Raw genomic sequence first — 15,846 nt, 5'->3', positions numbered from 1 at the left:
AGCCGATAACCGCCTCTCGCTGCCCCCTTGCCTGGTTTTTCACTTGGAGTATCTGAGATCACAGAGCAGGAATTACGCCGTGCACTATTTCAACGCTGGCTCTCGCTCATTTCTCCCCATGGCGCTCTCTGGCTATCACAGCCGCGGCGCTGGGGAGGTTTTTATACCCCATTAAGCCTGATTGACAGTTAAAGTGTTGGGGAGCTCTCACTACTGTTGCTGTGAGTGGCTGGCTCGGCTCTCCCCTCCCCCGAGCTCTCCCGCAGCCGCCGCACACGAGCTCCAACACGCAGCCCGAGGCGGGCGCTGCCTGCGAGTCGGGGCTCGCTGCGTGCTACGGCGGTTCCCGGGCTCCGCCACCCGGGCAGGCAGCCCCTGTCCCTCCACCCTGAGTCCCTGTCCCCAATGCCCCCCGCCCGGGACCCCCTGTCTTCAGCCGGACCCCTTGCTCCCCCACCCCGACCCTCAGCTCAGGAACAGGCGGGATTAAGGCTGAGCTCAAATATTGGAGCTCGGGCACAGAAGTGGTGGCCCAGGATAAGCTGGTGTGGAGGGGAATGGTTCCTTCAGGGCCGGATTGCCAGGCTGGATCCAGCTAACCATCAAAAGCTAACACCGGACCAATGTTTTTATGCACAACACAACAACTCATGGATTTTCTGTGCTGGAAGATGCTTGCACTGCTGAAAACTGGTGCTGGAGTAGTGGGACAATAAGAGGCAGGCTCGGTATGAAGGAGGGAGACCCTTCCTCATAACAAAGGATGGGTTTTTCTCTCTACTTTTCCAAGCCCTTTTTGTCCAGTTAGGAGGGTATAGTTGCAAAACAAGAAGGACTCCATAGCACTTTGGACTCTTGTTGTAACAGAAGAAAGGGCAAAGCTTCTTGCAACACTGCCCCCCAGCTTGGGTGTTGGCACTGTAAAGCACGAGGCAGGTATGATTTGTTTTAGCTGCACTGATGAAGCGTTTCTGAGGAGGATCTAACTGCACATCTGAACTGAGAGCACTGCTGGAGCTTTGACAGCGACAGAAATAACCTGATAATCCAGTATGCAAAGCTCTGAAGGTGTCACAAAAAGCTCAAGGGTGTCAAACCTCCACTGCTGTCTTCACAGCTGAGCTGGAAAGAACTTAACTTTATTTCTGTAGATATCATTAAGAATGTGCTAAAATGAATCCAATCCCACATGTTAATTCAGGAGGTCGGGTCTATATCCACTATCCTGGGAAGCCATCTAGTGGTAAAAGCTACAATTGCTGAAAAATGACACGTGAAAGACACCGTCCAACTTTATAGCTACTAAAGCACCACTGCAATGGAAGTGTATGATCTAAGCACTTATACATAGGTAGCCAAAGTAGATTAAACAACCAGTAGAAATTAATTAGGAAGCTGAGACCCTTTGAAAAGTAATACAATTTTATGCCGTGGAATCAATCAGACATTTCTGGAAGCAGGCATTGTTCAAAGGGGCCACAAGGTAAGTGTTCAGGGGTTATTTGTTTGCAAAGAGAAGAGCAGCCGAGTTTCTGGTGTCACCCGCATTTATAACCTTTATCACACACAAGATTTTTAACATAAAATATGAAGAACATGTAAATCCTTGAATTTCAGCTCTGTTAAAAGTTCCACCAAAGTTTTCAGAAAAAAAAAGAATATAAAATTTAGAGAGAAACTTGCAGAGTTCTTACCTTTAAATGGCAGGTTTCCTCATAACAAATAAGCCACATGACTATCACTGCATCATCACTGAGTGTCAGGAGAGAGCTTTTTGGAGAGAAGAAGATGAAACTCCTAACCAGAAACTGTAAGTCTGGACAGATTGTTGGGATCAGATGGTACTCCCTAACTTAGCTGCATCTGAAATAACCAGAGCTCAAAGACTTTCCACTGCTGCTTGGCAGCGTTTAGCACCTCTTCGTGTTTTTACAGTAATACCTTTGGAAACAGAGCTAGGGGAGGACCTGTCATTCTAATTTTCCTCTCAGTCCAAAAACTCTGAGGAGGAGAGAGAAATTACACGGACAGCTTAGTGTCTGGTTTAGACTAGAATGACTCAGTGTCTGGACTGGTAACAAATATAACAACTGGTTGGTACAGACATGTTCAAAATGAAAGGATATGAAGTTCATTAAAGTAAATCTGATTTTTTGATTCCTGAGTTCAGTCTCTTTATGCATGAATCACCACAGACACATTTAAAATAGGAAAGTCAGCAATATTACAATTAACCTGTTCATATTAAAACCTAAGTTCATTGTTTAACACATTTGCAGATCCTTCGAAGCCAGTGGGAATGGAATAATCTTGTGAATATGGATTTCAATCTCTTTCCAGCTTCAAGAATACCTTAAAATGCATTTATATAGTATTTGGGCTTTTTTCATTCATTATGATTTTGGTTTATTGATCTATGTGTGAAGTTGCTACCATTTGGAGTGGGAGTAAAAAGATGGTTTAAAATTTTCCTCTTAAAATTTCTTGGAAGTATGAACTATTTTACTTCTTTACTACTTTAGATTTACCTTGAAGCACTGAAAACCAGGAGTCACTACATTGTACAAATGTACAAAAGCAAGAAGCAAAAGCAGACTTATAGCAAAACTGAAGTTGCTGCATCTTGTCTGTAATAAATATGATGAAAAGTACATTCAAGTTAAGAATTCACCTACTTTGGCCAACAAATCAAATAGCTTCAAATTCTACACATAGTATGTAGAACACTGAGAACAGCTGAGGTTTGTCCCTCTTAATTGCAGTTCCACTCTTAAAAGTAGGGGAAAATGGTATTCTGGGATTGTGCTCATTTTCGGCAAGAAGTCTTTTCCCACACTGTCACCTTTACAAAACCAACATATGCTTTTGTTCAGAATTGATCTCTGGTTGTGTAACCCCCTAACCAGACCTTCACGTAGGTTTGGTTATCCAGACTCCTTCCAGGAAACATCTAGAGGTGCAGACAGCCAACTAGTACATACCTTTGTTGATGGTAACAAGGATCTGTCACATCACAGCAGTTGTTCCTAACTGTAAGTTAGAAGTTGTCCCAAAGTGAATCCCTTCATGTTTCTGCTCACAAGTCTTTCACCACTGCACTGGCCTGTTAATTTTGTAAAACTGCATCAGTTGCTATAGCTTGGTTGCAGAATTAACTTTGTCTTTTGGATAGTTGCACAGTACTCAACTATTTGGGCCTACAAGGATGCTGGGGAGGAACTATTCATCAGGGACTGGAGTGACAGGACAAGGGGTAACGGGTTCAAACTGAAACAGGGGAAGTTTAGATTGGATCTAAGGAAGAAATTCTTTACTGTGATGGTGGTGAGGCACTGGAATGGGTTGCCCAGGGAGGTTGTGAATGCTCCATCCCTGGTGGTGTTCAAGGCCAGGTTGGATGAAGCCTTGGGTGCCATGGTTTAGTGTGGGGTGTCCCTGCCCATGGCAGGGGGGGTTGGAACTGGATGATCTTAAGGTCCTTTCCAACCTTAACTATTCTATGATTCTATGATTCTATGATTTGTTTCCTAAACAGACACTCACAATGAAGCATAAATTGAAAAACAAAAAACAACCCAGAAACTTGGTTTAAGCCCTTTTCATGGCACTTTAAACTACTAAACTTTATTCCAGTCTGCAACAAGGGAACCATGTAACACATCTCAGCAGTAACTCATTCAGTTTTGGCTTCCACTTGTCTGTTTATATTTCTGGCCTTGTACTTCTTAACAGAAGTGTAAAGGAATACAGCTTTAACAGAGTTTTATAAATCTATTCTGAATTAATAAATTCAAATTTAGATCATCCCTGAATGACCCATGCCTAGGACCACCACTCAAAAGATGCCTTTATGCTTTCTGAATATTTAACCACAGAAGTGCCTAATTGTAATAGCCCAGCTTAAAAATAAACCTCTTGTTCACATTTAGGCAAGCTAATTTAAAGGGAGGTTAGGAAGGCCTTTTGTAACTGAAACCCAGCTTTTGGATCACGGTTAGTGTAGATTTACTCATACTCTCAATGAGAGTCATAGAAACCTACTTCTTTTTACTTTCCCAGTCTTGAAGGAAAAAAAGAGCAGTGAAAAGGCAACATTTACTTCTAAAATAAGTTGAAACACTCTCTTGCATAGCACACTTGCATAACACACATATCTTGCATACACATCGCTTGCATAACAAAGGTCCATTTTTGCAGAACAGTGTTACATGGATCGATGAAGAGGCTCGGGTAGAACATCTGAATGCTTAGAGCTTCATGTTGCACCTCTATATGTTGGCAGAACTCTACATTGGCTCACAAAGCCTTTGCAGCCAGGTTCCTAGCAAACTTGAAAGTCAGTGCAAATGAAGTTGCTAAACTGCAAGAACATTTGACAGGAAAAGGAGCTGGAAATTAAAAGCATGCTCAATGCATGTCTGAAAGCTATTTGGACTAAGAATTCTGTGTTTTCAACTTAAAAAAATACACCGAAATATATACAGGACATTGGTAAGCAGATGGGAAAAAACTGGGAACACAGAGCAGCACTGTCACACAATGGAAAGTCTGTTACTGGTGTGTCAAGAAATAACAGTTTTTTACATCACTGCAAGGTTCTTTACTATGGACAATCTATTACAATCACAGCTTAAAACTAAACCTCCTTTAAGAAAGGAAAACCTTTTGCCAAGCTGGTCTGGTTTTTGTTACATGAAGCACTGCTGTCAGATTTGGATAAATCAAGAGCTAAATTTTTTGCTTCTCGATTTCATTCTTGCCTTGAGTTCACATTTTCCATTTGAAATGTGTCCCAGTGGTTCTATGATTTCACACTGTCCCTGTGTGTGCTATTAAGCATTAAGAGTCTGATACTGTTGCCTTGTAAGTGGAGCTTTACCATGGACTAAACTCAAAGGAACCACGTTTCTGTTTAACTTCCAGCCTTGACAGAAAAGTCTCTGTCCAGCCTCGTGCGAAAAGCTACGTGTGGATGTGTCACTGCTTTTCCAGGGTCTCACAACAAACCAGTATCATGAATAAAGACATAACAAATGTCTGAGTAATTCTAAATTCTAGATGACATCCCTTTCTAGATTCAAGATGTGTAAAGATAATTGTCTTTATAAGCAGTACAGTGTTTTCAAAATGCACGCAGGTACTAGCTGGAATTCAGACTTAGGGATGCAACAGCAAGAAAAGAAAACATCTTTCAAATTCTTAGTCATCTTAGTACGTGTAAGATTTTGTCATTTGTACTAATTGTCCTCCTTTTTTCTTTAATGCTTTGATTAGAAGCCAAATCTGTCTCAATCTGTTATCCTGCTTCTTCATATTGGGAGTCAGAACAGTGAAAAATACCACATGTAAACAGGAATGGAGTGACTACATTTTGTTAGACTGATTGACTCATCTTATTTTCTCTTTATTTACCATTCCTTCTGACTGATTCCTCAGTCCTGACAAAACTCCTAAGACACACAAGGATTGAGGGAGGCAGAAGAATAAAGTCCATAAGGCTTTCAAAATCAAAGCAGCTTATTGTTTCAAGAGTCTGACCTGAAATCCTACTACACCATGATACAGATTTTGACAAGGCCAGGACAGGAGGTTAATGCCTGCAGTAAATTTGCACTGGAAGCCTGTAAACTGGCTTAGGAAAAAATCTTCAGATAAAATGTTCCCTGAATCCTTTCTATCAATGTGGTTTTGAAAAAATTCATTACAAGCAGCTGTAATTTCTTTCTGAGCTACTGGTTCACTACTACAGGCAGAGGTGAGATAATTCAAGTCCTCTACCTGTCATAAGCTTCTTCAAACTTGACAGTTTTAGAAAGGAAGCCCAAGAGAGGAGGAATGTTAGGAAAAGAATGCTGTTGTCAAAGCCAAATTTGTTTGGTTAGAAGGCTAGGAGAGGTCAGCTTTAGGTGCATGAATTGTTGGGATGGATTAGGACCACATTATAGATTGAGGATGGAAAAAGATCTCTGGAGACATTCAGCTGAGCTAAGGGAAGGCGCAGAGGGATGCTGAGTTCTTCATTCAGGCAGAACCTACAATACTTTTGCTGATGGTCTGAGCAACAGAAAGATTTGGATTTTTAGCAACTTAATCTGATATCTCTAGAGCTTTACTCCCTGTTAGCAGTAAGACACTTTGCTTGCTCTTGCTGAATCACTGCCATTACCCCTACAAATTGGTATCACTGATCTTTTTAAGGGACGAGGACACGAGGACACTGGAGCAAGTGATACATGGGGTAAACAACATAGGGCTTCCAAAGGCCTTTAACTCATTTATGGGGCCTGCTGCCTTTTAAAAAGTTATTTTATCTTTCCTGACACGCACAATGGCACAGGGCATTGAGGATCAGCTGATTCTTTGGAGGAAGAAAGATCCATTGTAACAGTAGCATGCATAAATCCAGATGTTTCCTAAAGGCTGACGTATAAAATAATGACCAGAGAGGCTTTTTTCAGAACACTCCGCCCTCCCCTCCAATTAATGACCAACCCTATTTAATTAAAAAAAACATCCCTTATATGAACCAACTAATCAGAAAGTCCAAGACCCCTCTCCAGAGGCCTCATACCTTCCCTCCAGTCTCTCATTTGATTCTTGGTTGCTGGCCTGAAAGTCTTGACATCATGGAAAAAAAACGTATATATTGAGAGCTCCTAAGTGATTAGGGGAAATCTGGATACGCCACAAGCCACAGTTGATAATATCAGGGGAATATTTAAATCCGCCACAAAGAAACTAAAAATTAATAAAGAAGAAATATCCTTGTACTTTCACTTGTCCTATTTAAAAGTATGTTTATATGGAGACATTCAGAACTTAAAACCTATTACTTTTAGGAAGTATTAGTAAAAATCATTAAACTGCAACCCAGATATTCCTTCTCAGAATATTAAAAGGAGCCTTAACTTTTGCTCTAACTTACATGGTTGTTTTTTGGTTGGTTGGTTTGGGTTAGGTTTTTTAATCGTTCCAGTTAGCGTATCCTGTAGGTCTGGATGGAGTAAGAAGTTGTGAGGGAGCAACTAAACATCCTGCACTCCACAGTGATGGAAGAGATCCATTATTCCCCAGCTTAGTCAAATAATTTCAGTCAGTATTATATTTATATTCAATCAGTTGTACTTTCTCACTTCCAGTAAGTTACAGATTAGACCCATTCTCTCTAAAACCCAGCCTGGTCTCTCATCATCTGGTACTTTCTTTTGGCTCTTCTTGTTTATTCTCATTCCACACAGGTAAGTATTGGTTTACCCTATTGACTAATTCACACGAATGTTTCTCACTCTTTCCTATAATGCATATTTCAAAAAAATGGGATTTTCCCAAGCAGATATATTTCATCTGCTTCTTTTAAGGGTATAAGAAAAGCTAAAAAGGTCTCACCTGGTTTTGAGTTAAGATCCTACTTTCTGAGGGAATACTACTACAAGTCTGTTAACCAAATGCAGAATCTTATGGCTCATAGAGAGGAGTATTTCTCTTCTATGACCACAATTACAAGCTTTTAAAAGGGTTTTTAAATTGACTATCTAGGAGGTTAGTGGGGATGAAGAAATAGTTCAGGGTATTCAGGGGCTAAGCATAGGTTGTACTGCTTATATCACGATGAGCTGGTGTTTCTTTGCTTTTTACTTTTACCCAAACAAGTTTTTTCCAGTCACATGGTGGACAGAAATACATGGAGTTACACCGGGTCACACATTCCTTTGCTATCATCACCTCTGTTGGTACAAGCATTTGGCTGGCCATGTGGTATGATCACAGCCTAAATGACAGCAAAGGGTAACATTGGGTTGCCTCAGCAATAAACAGCAAACTAAGAAGGTGTAAAGAGATCAAAATCCTTTCTTTAGAATGAATCAGAACAGAGGGTTAGGGCCAAAGTTCTCCAAGTGAAGGTGAAGTTTCTCTTTCATATCATTGGTAAGCCCAGAGATCTCTGGACAGGGAGCTTCCAAATAACTGATAGCTCTATGTGAATCTGTAAAATCTAATTCTTTTAGAGGTACTTCACAAGGTCTGTTCTAACTGTTGTGGCCAACAGAACAGTTCTGTTCTAAGCTTTTTGTTCGAAGCTGTCTGTCCCGGTAACATAGCAGGGGAAAACATGACCAGCACTAAGCACAAGCCTTAGAATCATACTTCAGATCTACTCCAACAGCAGAACTGTTAAAATTTCTGAACATGGAGATTGGAGTTCAGTCTTCCCACAGGTTCTTAAGGAGAGGTAGTATCCTTCTGTGCTAACTAGCACACTTGCAAAAAATTCCACCTAGCTTTTGAGGCCCATGAAGCAGAATACAATTACAGCAGCTAAAAAATACAGTTCTTTTGCAATTTTGGAATATACAGAATAATGACATCTCCTGGATGTGAGTCTTCTATGTATTAACTCTGACCATGCTAAAGGAAGCTATAATAGCCAGATGTTTGGATGCTGCCAGCATCTGGCAGCTTTATCTGTAGGAAAAGGGTGGAGGAGTTCTGGAATGCAAATGAATTCTCTGTGGAATCAGACTGAAGGATATAAATATTGACAGAATCACATCACATCACTGACAGAATCAAATCACACCGTTCTCTAATACGTTATTCCCACCAAAGAAAAATGGAATCCTTTTATGTGTTGGCTTTAGTAGCAGGAATTCTGGTTGCTTTTGTATTACTGGTTTTAATTGAAACTTGTAATTCCTTTAACGTAGAGATTCTTCCTGATGCTGACCAGCCACTAAAGCTCCACTTCTATCATTACATATATATTCTGACGGAAATCCTGGTGAGTTTATCGTGCTCTGTGATATTGTGATTTTCAGGAAAATTAAAATATGAAGATACGTATCTAAATATTGGAACTGTGTGTAATGGGAACCACACAGTAACGCAGATTTAAAGATCAAGGCTAAGGTTTGAGTTGGTATTCTATACATAGAAGCAGCCAGTGTGAGGTGAGTTCTTTTAAATACCGAGATATGTATTCTTATACTGCAATTGTAATTTGGTTGCCTTCTACAACGAAATGATTGGTCCTATGGATGACAGGAGGGCTGTGGATCTAATTTGCATGAATAGTAATAACCACCCTTCTGTATCTCGAAGCACTTTGATATATTTAAGGTGTTTTCCTAAATTTTGAACTATCTGCAGTAATTTTCTTACCTGTGGTTCTTTCCGCGGTGACTGAATTACTGTGTCCTAGTTATATACCTTAGAGTATGTATATATACTGTGTCCTAGTTACATACCATGTAGGTTGGAGGGCACTTCTAGAGGATATTTAATCTAACCTCCAGCCAGAGCAGGGTCAGCTAGACCTGTTACCACTGTTACTTAAGTACTTGTAAGCCAGAGTCACTGTGCCATGTGCTTTGCCATCAGAGAAAGAAACAGCTCGTGCCCAAAAAGCTTTCAAAGAAGGCAGCAGGAGTACGTAAGAGCAGCCTAAGCCGCTCTGCATCGTCTGGCATGAAAGAAGAGTCTGCTGTCCTTTATGTATCTCATACTGCTTTTCATATTAAGCTATATATAAACTTAATATAATAATATGACAGTATGTTATTAAGTTCTCTATGTTTCCATACTTGATTGAATGAACAGATTCTTTCAGGTGGTTTTTTTAACCCACTTTTATAGCTTCTAAGTGGCTGTTATTCAACAGTATGTATTCTATCTTCATTGATAATATGTTCCAGAAAATTCAGTTTCCTATTCCTGGATAGTTTTAAAGATGCATTTCACCATTTGCTGTGCACTGAATCCATTCAATACCTGATTTCCTTTCAAAAACCTTTAGACATCTGCTGGTACTTTTGCTGAATTTCTGGCTTTTTCCACAGAAATAACCCTCATAGTGATGACTTCACAGGGCTCCATAAAGGAACATGTGTATTGAACATGTGCAATCAACATATCCTGCTCATTCTGATGAGTGCTGCTCTTCCTGTGCCAGTGATGTGTCTGTTTGTATTGTATGTTGCAGTGAAGACCTCTTTTAACAGTCTTTTCCTTTTTTCTTTCGCCGTATTTGTGATATGTCATAGCAAAACTGCATCAACAGTTAAATGTGTGCCTAAGTAAGCATCATACATGCGATGCTCCTGCAGAATCTATCTGTCATAAAGACATCAATGACAATCTCAAATGGAAAAGATGAGAGAAAGCCTCCTAGCTCACATCTAGCTTTTGTTTTAATTTGCTCATACAGATCTGCATTTAGACTAACTGATCATATTGCACTGTGATATAAAGCTTTGATGATAACTATTATTAGTGGTGGACTCGGCAGTCCTGGGGTAAAGGTTGGACTTGATCTTAAAGGTCTTTTCCAACCCAGCTGATTCTATGGTTCTATGATTTTGGCTATCAAAGCATAACACTTCAAAGTGACTGACAGAAAGACTGTCTAATGTAGTTTAAGGTCAATAAAGCTCAAATTGAGTGTTTTTTGCTAGTTACCATGTGATTCTGTAATTATTTTTAAAGGAAAAATCTGGTCCCCATATGGTTTTCCACATAAAAAGCCAGTTTGTGCCAGAATTCAGGTGTTCCAGCAAACAGTTTTTTAAAGACTGTATTTCACAAGAAAAGGTATGCTGACATGGTGATCTAGGTCCTCTTTCTCTTACACAAGTACACATTTTAGAACCTGGCTTATATAAAATGTTTCACCTACTACTGATCACTGCAACACTGATCACATTTGTCTAGGAATACTCATACCTTTCATTTTCTGAGTGCATTGCTATTGGTTCTGAAGTGCTTTGTAATTATTAAACTTAAAGAAGCTTTTCAACAGAATACATACCAAATTCTCTGTTCTCCTTCATGACAGTGTTTTCTCTGAATTTGGAGATGCCTCTGTGATGTCAGGATCTCCTAAGAGAAGGAAAGAAAAGAGGATATTTAGATAGAATGCTCTGATACCAAGTTTATCATGTATATTAATGGAATCTGAAAACTCTGTTAAAACTCAGGGATGTTCAAGGCCAGGTTGGACAGAGCCTTGGGTGACATGGTTTAGTGGGAGGTGTCCCTGCCCATGGCAGGGGGGTTGGAACTGGATGATCTTAAGGTCCTTTCCAACCCTAACTATTCTATGATTCTATGATTCTATGTTAGAAGGTATAGATAAGATTAAATGGCAGTTCTGCCAACTTCAACCATCCCAAAATCATAACTCTGAGAAAAAGACTGATTTAAGAGCCATGAGAGGCTTTGAAAATTGCCATTTGGTGAAGGTCATATTGACCCTGTGGCTTCTGATACAATTGCCTTGGCTCTTACATTCATTTTCCCCTTTGCTATGATAACTACAATAAGTTTTCAAGGCAAGAACTACACCTATCCATTTGTCTTTAGGAATTGGGGCTTAAAACACCCCAAGACTGCTGGCAGCTGTGGCACAGAATGTTGTGAGAAAACTCCAGATCATGTCTGGGTTCTCATGTATGTTTCTAAATGATCTTCTAGAGAGAAGATCATGTCTCCATGGCTCATGGTGGTTTCTTTTATTACTCCACACCCAACTTGTTCATTGTAGCCTGGTCTAGATTATTAGGAAGACAGCTTCTGTGTTGATTGAGAAGGGCCTTGGTGAGGAACTGGGTGTTGAACACACTTGAACTACATGACATTCGGCCTCGTATGCACATGATAGCTGGGATCATGCACCCGAGGAAGTTCTACCTCCTTGTCTTACTCAGGCATTCTTTCATGGCAAAATCACCGACTGTTGCTCAGGAGAGAACAATATAATTTGCAAATTGCTTCTGATATTGTAATAATTCCAGAAGAATGAATTATCATAGCTCGTAAGGGCAATTAAGCCACCAGTTAATGGGAAGGGAACTGTTGGCCCTAACAGGAAATGCATCCATGACAACACGTGTTCCAACTAAAGGGGGTTCCAGTGTGATCTTCAGGCTCTCTGATTTATCAGCAGTTGACTAGCCTTGGATAAGAAAATGTTCTGATACATGTGACAACCTCTCCTTCTTCAGAACATTTGTTTGCTTTGATCAGATGTAAGAGACTGACTGCTGAGCCATTTCATGAATATGTATGAGATCTTTATGGAGGCAGCCATTTCACTGATGGAGATATGATTCAGAACCATTTTCATCAGTTATTCATTTAGGCCAGCAGCCCTTCATTATTGATTATTGGCACAGTTAGCTTGGTCTCACTGATCCTGTGGCATGGGGATGACCCAAGACCAGTAAGTTCCCAAATCTTGCACACTGGCATGAGCCTTTTTCTCCCAGTATACTAAATGCAGCCATGCTAAGGACATTTTCATGACCCTTAACCATACTTTAACTGAGGCATCTGAAGTACACAGGCTCCCTTTCTAATCAATGGAGATGAACAGACACCTCCAGAGCATGACTTGACACACCTGAGCTGTCCTCAAGATAGGCCTCTTTCCCATCACTGATTAGAAAAGGAGCCTCAGGCCTCATGACTCCTGACTTCCATACCTCAGCAAATACCTGATGTTACTTGTGGTAAATCCAGATCATGGAAATTAAAAGGTGTTTACGTAATACATCTCATGGAATAAGTATTACAACATTCTCCCAGAAATAATGGTGCCTCAAATCATGAAGATGTACATTTTCACCTTCATAACTGAAATCAAAAAGCCACTAGAGTTACTTGTGGTAATCCTGTAAGGCACCAAATAACCAGTACAATTATCCTAAATATAGTATAGAAAATGTAGCTTGTGGCCTTTTTAGAGTGGGAAGGCCTGAATTCCTAAACTAATTCCAAGATTTTCCTGTTACATCTATCCAAGCAAAAAACTTTGGGTGTCTTTGAGGAGCACAAACTTACAAGGTTGCTTGCAGATGGACTGCCAGCATGCAGGGATTCAAAATGCTTCATAAAGGATCTGCATTTTGATGAGGTGCCAGTGAGGATTTACTGCCCAAGAGCAACAGCTGCAAGTAAACAGAGAGGAGTCATCATCTTCCACAGAGGATGTGGGATGTTCCGAAGCATCAGTAAGGAACTGAAAGACAAAATATGATTATTTAGAATTCTTAACTCAATCTTTCTAATAACTCTCCTGAACCTAGGAAGTGACTGATGATTAGTTTGAAGGATTGAGAGATAGAAAGCACTTACTGTTTATCTTACTTTTAAAACTCTCTAATTTGCCCTTATTTTTGTAGGATATTGCACTCTTTATGACATATATATTCCTTACAGGAAGTGGTGCTGCTAAAGAAATATGTTCTTTTTTTCTGAAAACTGGACAGAAGTTGTTAACATCTGCATTCCTCCCTTTGGTCTCTAACTGCAGCATGTTTACTGAGACTTCTATAGTGCTCATGGCAATTCAGATGGTTTTATAGCAGCCATTTAAAAACGTGTCCATGATGCATGTACTTTAGTTGTCTTTTTTCCCCAGTTTAATTTATTAGAGAAACCAGATAATTGCAAATATGTAATTTAAAAAGTTCCAAAAGATCCTGTTTCTACAGGCAGGAGGCATGCACACATATTAAATGGCATTAGAATTCTGTAACTGAAAGAACACATCACTGAGCAAATACCTGTAAACCAGATCTTCTAAATGCAGCAAATTCACGATTAAGGTTGAAGAAAAATTCAGTGTATCTTTAAATACATTAAAAGAGGTATATTTCTGCCCACAACCTTACCATGGAATAATTCTATTAGACAATTCACTATAACACGATGTGCAGGTCTCAGATTTCTGCCTGATTTAGCCACACAGAAATGTGCTGATTTCAAAGGGGCACATCAGCTGCACCCTTCATTCTTCAGCAAACAGCCAAATCTCTGCTTCAAAATTCATTTAGACTCAGCTACAGTATCCAAAATTAACATTTCCAAAGCAAAATGGTATGACATACCTAGGCCAGCCTCAGCCTTCTAGTTATTTAAAACAATGTAGAAAGCTTTTACAAGGATCTCAAGCTATTTTAGCCTTTACAACCACCCTAAGCAACGGTGTGTAATAATCCTCAAATGGTTTGTGTTGGAAGAGACCTTAAAGCTCATCCTGTTACAACCCCCTGCCACGGGCAGGGACACCTTCCACTACAGCAGCTTGCTCCAAGCCCCTGTGTCCAACCTGCCCTTGAACACTGCCAGGGATGGGGCAGCCACAGCTTCTCTGGGCACCCTGGGCCAGCGCCTCAGCACCCTCAAAGAGAAGAGCTCCTGCCTAAGAGCTCACCTCAATCTCTCCTCTGGCAGGTTAAAGCCATTTCCCTTGTCCTGTCCCTACAGGCCCTTGTTCAGGTTTCTTTTAGCTCTTCTAGGCACTGGAAGCTGCTCTAAGGCCTCCCCGGAGCCTTCTCTTCTCCAGGCTAAACAATTTCTGTGAATGAACTATTGAACTATTTCTGCAACGATACAAAACACAAAGGAAAAGAAAAACGTCAGCTGAGTTGTTATATTGCTCATTAGAACAGATCCACCTTCACTAAACACAAGATAATTGCCACTGCATGTCAAAACAGCTGGTCATTCCATGCTTACGAATTGTAAAATCATTCTTATGCAACCACCTTGCACTTGCAATACCTGAGCACACACAAGTGTGGAAAGATGTTACTCCCTATCTTCATTCTCTGTCAGCCAAACTGTGAGTAGGAAGAAAATGCTGGGTTAAATTCTTCACGTTGTCACCATGTTAATTAAATATGACGACAACTTCACAGGTACACATCTCTGCAGCAACAGGTTGTTACTTGTGAATTCTTGTTCTCCAGTTCCTTGCAGCAAAATGAAGTCATGTTTCTTCATGCTCTGTTGACACAACAGATTGTTTTCTTTTTCCTATCGCAGGTATTAGCAATTTACACTTCAAGCAAAGAAATTCTTCCAGGGGTAAATAATATGTATAAATTCCAGATATTCCACTGTTTGAGGGTTTCAGGATTTGCCTCGGTTATGCAACCAGATGTGAAAGTGGGGATTAATTGTGGTTTCTGATCTCAACATGTTGGTAGCTGAAGCTAGGCCAGCAGAGTAGTTGCAGCTTGTACCTGCTGCAAAAGCTGTGCAGAAAGCTGGCTAGTATTTGAGCAGCTAATCCCTGGTGTTCTGCCTTGAACAAGCTGGCAAGCTAGCCTGGGTATGTCTCCATGCACTTCATCAAACCTGTGACAGTTATTAAGCTTTATCTTTGTTCTGGGTCATTTTTATCCACACTTTGTTCTTGTTTGCATCTTCAGTACCAAGCTTGTTCTCTTGATGATTCTTTGCAGGTAGAGATGGTTGGAAGTGCTAGAACTAAGGAGGTCCGTACAATTCCACCTTGTATGTTGTAAGTTATGAGGCAATCCTGTATGATCTCATACTGTTTTACACAATACCTCATTAAAGCACAGCATTGTCTAAATCTTGTCCATTCAGCAATGCAATACTTGTTTTCTTTCCATTATTCACTTTCCGGATTTATGCCTCATTTATAGGCCAGTGTCCAAACTTTTCACCCATCTCCTCCTGAGATTTTTCCATGGTCCTTTATCTGTAAGTCTTTAATTTATTAGAAATATTAATAAAATTATAATACATCAGCAGTATTATTACTGTCTTGGAGGCATACATTTTAATCTGTATTGAGGGTTATAACCATGGCAGTGCAGATGGGTGAGTACAGAACCGCAAGTCCTGAATTCCCCTTTTTTACTAGTGACTCCCAGATTTTCTAAAATTTAGGCAGTCACAAGATGGAATTGTCTCCATGGAAATTCCTGTCCTCTACTTTCTGTGAATTAATTCCAGTCCTGCTATGTTTTGCATTGCTAAGATAGAACATTTGTTTGTTTGAAGAGATACTTTCCAAAGCATGGAATTAATTTT

This window comes from Psittacula echo (genome assembly GCF_963264785.1).
Source record: "Psittacula echo genome assembly, chromosome: 17".
NCBI classification, from domain to species: domain Eukaryota; kingdom Metazoa; phylum Chordata; class Aves; order Psittaciformes; family Psittacidae; genus Psittacula; species Psittacula echo.
Note: the sequence above shows the minus strand (reverse complement) of the source record.